Source organism: Podarcis gaigeae (assembly GCF_964106915.1).
Source record: "Podarcis gaigeae genome assembly, chromosome: 12".
NCBI lineage: Eukaryota > Metazoa > Chordata > Lepidosauria > Squamata > Lacertidae > Podarcis > Podarcis gaigeae.
In genome coordinates, this window is record NC_139688.1 from 50,968,003 (window position 1) to 50,974,002 (window position 6,000).

The following is a 6,000-nucleotide window of genomic DNA, read 5'->3' on the forward strand; positions in this document are numbered from 1 at the left end:
GATCAGTTAGTAACTGAATTCTAGAATTCTAGAGAGTTCTCTAGCAGTTCTTATGCGATTGGCTCACGTTGGTCACATGGGAGGTATCTAGTGAAGGAGAGACTCCATTTTATGTCACGCAAGATGACTGTGTTTTAGAATCCACTGTGAACACTGCTAAGTTGAATAGTGTTGGGATGCTTCTTCTCTGCTTGAAAGAAAGAGAGCAAAGAGGCAAGAGAGGGTAAAAGTGGAAATCTCTCATGGCCTAATTGAGATACAGAAGTCTGAGTGATGAGCTCTGGAAAGGGGGGAAAATACAGTTGTTTGGAAGTCAGAAGAAGAGACTGTAAGCCTAGGCTTGGAGAAACATGTGACTGTAAATATTATGTTTTAATTCATCCATAAGTTTAAGTTTCTGCAAACAAAGTTTTTGAATGTTCAAATCTGGACATTGGTTTAATTTCCAAAGAAGGGTGTCAGTCTTAGCTGCAATTTCAACGTAAGGTGAAGAATTTATATTTATGACTCACCCTTCCCCAGCAGGTCCTAGGGTGGGTTAAAACAATTTAAAAATTTAGAATTAAAACAGATTACAGTTGCAGGAATAGGGTGGGTCCAGAAAACACGCAAGTTGGGTGTCAAAGGTCAGGTCAGAGAAGTGGGTCTCTTCATCTAAAGGCCATGTGTTCAGCCCTCAGGGATGGGATGTGTCACTTCAGCCCCTGCAATTGGCAGGTCATATGATGACCCCTGAGCCTAGGGCTTGCCGATCAGAAGGTCAGCAGCTCGAATCCCCGCTACGGGGTGGGCTCCCATTGTTCGGTCCCAGTTCCTGCCCACCTAGTAGTTCAAAAGCACACCAAAGTGCAAGTAGATAAATAGGTACCACTCCGGTGGGAAGATAAATAGCATTTCCATGCACTGCTCTGGTTCGCCAGAAGCGGCTTAGTCATGCTGGCCACGTGACCCAGAAGCTGTCTACGGACAAATGCCAGCTCCCTCGGCCTATAGAGTGAGATGAGTGCACAACCCCAGAGTTGTCCACGACTGGACCTAATGGTCAGGGGTACTTTTACCTTTACCTTTATGATGATTCTAGATTGAGTGGGTCTCGTGTAGTATGATGATCCTGCCCCTCTGCTTTTGCCTGTTCAGCAGAATACAGGCTTTGCCCATGGATCTCAAGGTGTCAGGGACTGAACTCAGGTATGGCTGCTCAGGACTCCAGTGCCCTGAAAGAATTCTTCACACACAATTGTGTATCTTCAAAATGAAGTATAGTTATACAGTGAGGCTTGCAGCACTTCCCATTCTCCACCTCATCCATTTATTAGGGCAGCAACAAGTGATCAATCAATTAAAAAACCTTCTGCTCAAAACTATTATATTATTAATGTCTGTACCACCCTTCATCTGAGGATCACAGGGTGGTTTTTACAAATTCTATACCTGCTTATTTGGTTGCACGCCTATGTCCAGTTATGTGTGAGGAGGAGACATGTTTAGGTGTCAGGAGGCTGTCAGCGGCTCCCGGCTGGTCGCCCAGGAATGCATAAAGACAAGGAAAAGTTTCTTACTGTCCTTTTTTATTTCAATCTTTACAGAGAGAGGTTACAGAACTCAGACTCTTGGATAATGGCATTGTCCTGAGTGAATCTCCACTCCCCGTCTCTCCCACTTCCTCATTCATCACTTCTATGGGTGCTGCTATGTGCCTTCTGTCTTTGAGCTCTTTACTCTCCTACTTTCAAGGCTCACCAGGTTCTGGGAGATGGAGGGTCTGGAATGCTTTCGAATGACAACGTGTCAGCCAGGTGTTGCTCTGGCTCTCCCACGATTTCCCAACTTTCCCCCTCATCTGCCTCTGAGCTGCCACCTCCCTCAAACCCCTGTTGTAAATTTTTCTCTCTTCCCCTTCCTCCTCCCTGGAAAGGTCAGGATGGGGAGGCGGTCTCCACCATTCCTCCTCTGCCCAGTCCCTGACATCAGGATTACATTAATTGAACGGTAAATGGACTAAAACCATGTCACAGGCTAAAGCTGTTGCATTATTTCTGTCCTGACTGCAACATGCATACCTCGCCCACCCAGCCCTGCCATGAAAACACAGTAAACTTACAACATTTGAATCAGTGGCTACATCGAGAGCAAAATGTTTTGCATGAAATTGTCTGTGAGGCTGAGTTTTCCACATCCACAGAAAGCATTGCGGTTTGAGTTCAGTGGCCTGAATACTGCAATCTGCAGACAGAGCAAGAACCAGGATAAATTGTCTTAATAAACTGTTCTTTTACTTGATGGAACAACCATAATAAGGTTGTGTCTTGTCAATGCTGTAGCAGACAGGTCAATAATCTGCTTCCTAATTCACTCAGAATTATATTAGATCACTCCAAAGAAAGCATCTTATTATAGTTAATCTTCAACATTCATCTTTAATCTCCCACTTTCATTAAAATCAGATGATGGCCAAACTCGTGGGTATGGTAGTGATACCCTCTCTCCATCTCACATAGAAGAGAAGCATATTTTTAGATTTATGCCGGATAAAACTAAATCTCGCCATTCTCTTGTGACGAAGGCAAGGGATACAAAGGGCTCTGCGAGGTGGAATGTAATGATTTATCAGAATGTGATGGCACAGCTTCCGACTTATTTTGCAGTGCATCGTGATGTGTTTTTTATATAAGAAAATCAGGCAGAGCTGCACTGAAGAGCGAGCCACATCTGCCTTTCTGCAATGTGCGTGAAGAGTTGTGTGCTTTGATGATGCCAGAGTCTGCTCTCCGTAAAGCCTCCTTGGTGCCGTTTCTGACTATGCAATTTCATTTTAACATTTTTTTGCGAATTCCAAATACGCTTATTCAGAAGTTAGTCCTATCAAGTGCAAAGGTATTTGCTTACTGGTAAGTATACTTATGACTGCATGTCCGTGCAGTCAGATTTCTTATTTATTTGATTTGATGCTTGCCAAGCAGATCTCTAAGGGGAGAAAAACCCACTTTGTAAATAGATTATATTTATGTGGTTTGTTTGAGTTGTTCACAAACGAAATGAAGATTTGCATAGAAATCTGCTTCTTCACGTTGCTGCTGCTGCTGGGGAAACCTTCCTTCAGCGGGTCCTTGGGATTTTCCCCAGGCCAGCCACCTCCTTGGAACAGAGTTTGCCCCCCAGCTTTCTTCCTAGTCTCTTTGAGTGCTTTTGCTTGGCTGAACTGTGACAGTAACTTCTGCCTGCCTGGATGGAGGTGTGAGTGCTGGAGAAATTTAAAAAGGGGTTCCTCGACTGCAGGTATCTCTCCTGGAACCCCAAAATACAGTGGTACCTCGGGTTACATACGCTTCAGGTTACAGACTTCGCTAACCCAGAAATAGTGCTTCAGGTTAAGAACTTTGCTTCAGGATGAGAACAGAAATCGTGCTCCGGCGGCGTGGCGGCAGCAGGAGGCCCCATTAGCTAAAGTGGTGCTTCAGGTTAAGAACAGTTTCAGGTTAAGAACGGACCTCCGGAATGAATTAAGTACTTAACCCGAGGTACCACTGTAAAAGGATGCACGCTCCAAGTGAAAAGACAGGCCTTTATTGAAGTACAAATGTTCATAGAGACAGCCTCAAAAATGAGGAGGCTGTGAAGACCCACATTCAAAGAAATGCTTTGTATACACTTCCAGATTACACATGTGATTTCTGTTCACCTATCAAAGGGTCGCAGCAATCTTAATAGTTGCAACCCAATGTCACCAACCTGAACCAATCAAAATCACTTAGTTCTTCAGATCAGCCTGCATCAGATCATGATTAGGTAAAGGTAAAGGTACCCCTGCCCGTTCGGGCCAGTCTTGCCAGACTCTAGGGTTGTGCGCTCATCTCACTCTATAGGCCGGGAGCCAACTCTGTCTGCAGACACTTCTGGGTCACGTGGCCAGCGTGACAAACTGCATCTGGCGAGCCAGCGCAGCACACAGAATGCTGTTTACCTTCCCGCTGGTAAGCAGTCCCTATTTATCTACTTGCACCCGGGGGTGCTTTCGAACTGCAGGTGCTGGGACCGAACGAAGGGAACGCACCCCGCCGCGGGGATTCGAACCGCTGACCATGCGATCGGCAAGTCCTAGGCGCTGAGGTTTTACCCACAGCGCCACCCGCGTCCCTCCAGATCGTGATTACATATAATCATTTTTCAGTGTCTTTCCTTATTAAGACTTTGACTAATTTTCCTATTCATTAAATGTCTCCAAATACCATTTTTTTCATCTATCTACAAAACCGACTCGGAAGTGGGCAGCTGCACAGTGCAGCGCCGGTAAGAGCAGGTGGCAGCAGCGGGCGGCGTGGGTTGACGTGGGTCGGATAAACGAGTCCCTCGGGCCTTATCTGGTTTAGGGACCCCTGGAGTAGACTGTGGCTCTTGTGTCCTGCTTTGTGAGCTTACTGTAGGCATCTGCTTGGCCACTGTGAGAAAGAGGAAGCTGGACAAAATAAGCCTTTGCTCTGATCAAACAGGGCTCTTCTTGTGTTCTTATCTATACACCTTGCCATCATACAAATCTCAGCAGACGTCTCAGGCAGCACTTAATAAGAAGCACCCCTTTTCAAGAGACATTGGAAAGTAAGAAATTCTTGAAGTTGCTTTGTTCTTCCGTTCTTCCCTTTCTTCACACAGCGTGATGGGGAAAATGTTAAATTAGCTGATTTTTTTTTAAAAGCTCACTAAGTCATGGCAATCCACTGTTTTGAAGACATGCCAAATGTAATTAAACCAAGCTTGGATGCTTTCATATCTAGCCAGAGCAAGTTTATATGGCTGTTGTTCCGAACTTCTTTTTATTGAAGAAGTTCTTGTTGAGAAATAACTGTAATAACCAGGGTGTCAACTCAGCTGGCTCACTAATATTATCCAGTAAGTACCAAAACTACAAGGTCAGGGCCCAAATCAAATCACCGTCCAGGGAGGCAGATGTTGACATATCATTATTAAAAACCCCACTCTGAGGAAGTCATTTCAGTGTTTTGCTATGAGTCAGCAAGCGGCCATCAACCTTCAGCAGCTTGACAGCCCACACTTCTAGAACTTTCTAGAGCTGATTTATGACTGCTATGAAAGGAAACCTGCTCTGAACTTATTGTCATCTGGGAAGGGCATAACGGACTGTTAACTTTCCTCTGCTAAAACATAGGTTGCGTTCGGGAAGAACGGTTGATTTCAAAGGTAACATGTTCTGGCATAAGATGATGTTGAGAATAAAAACCTCCTCTAAGGGGACATCAAGCAATAGCGTTAATAAAACAACCTCACTTCTTCAATACAGCTTTTATTTAACTATCTATCTATTACAGTCAATGCAACTATGGTTTTGAAACTTTCGACCTTCGTGGAACTCTTTGTACGCTGACATCTACTGAAGAATCCCTGCACAATTGCATCCACTGGATGGGGGAATTTTGTAGTATTCACACACTGCTTTGTTGTTGTGTTGTTGTTTAGTCGTGTCCGACTCTTCGTGACCCCATGGACCAGAGCACGCCAGGCACTTCTGTCTTAGCCTCCGTCTTGCCATATGTGAACTGAGAATTTACCCTACAACCAGCGTCATAGCATCGTAAATCACCTCCAACCAGGGGTAGGGGAGATACTTGCTCCCATTCAGGCTACTTCTCCAGCTATTTAATTTCTATGAAACTCTTTGGTCCAAGTTTCACATAAACAAATTGAAACTTAGCCTACCTGGCTTGGGCAAAGAGGCAGGTCTGAGCATATTAACAGTCCCTTTTTATTTGCAGAAATTCCATCTTATGGATGTAAATCTTGGGCTTAGTGAGGACTCCCAAAAGGAAATCTCAGCCAAAATTTGCAATATTATTTACAGTTTTTAAAATAATATTGAATGCAGTGAAATCCCATGAAGCCCTTCTAAGCTCAGTGGGACATACACTCTACTAAAGGAGTGGCCCAGCTCCCCCCCCATTGGCCATCTCTTGGGGGCCACATGCTAACACTGGGAGAGGCCAAAGTCAG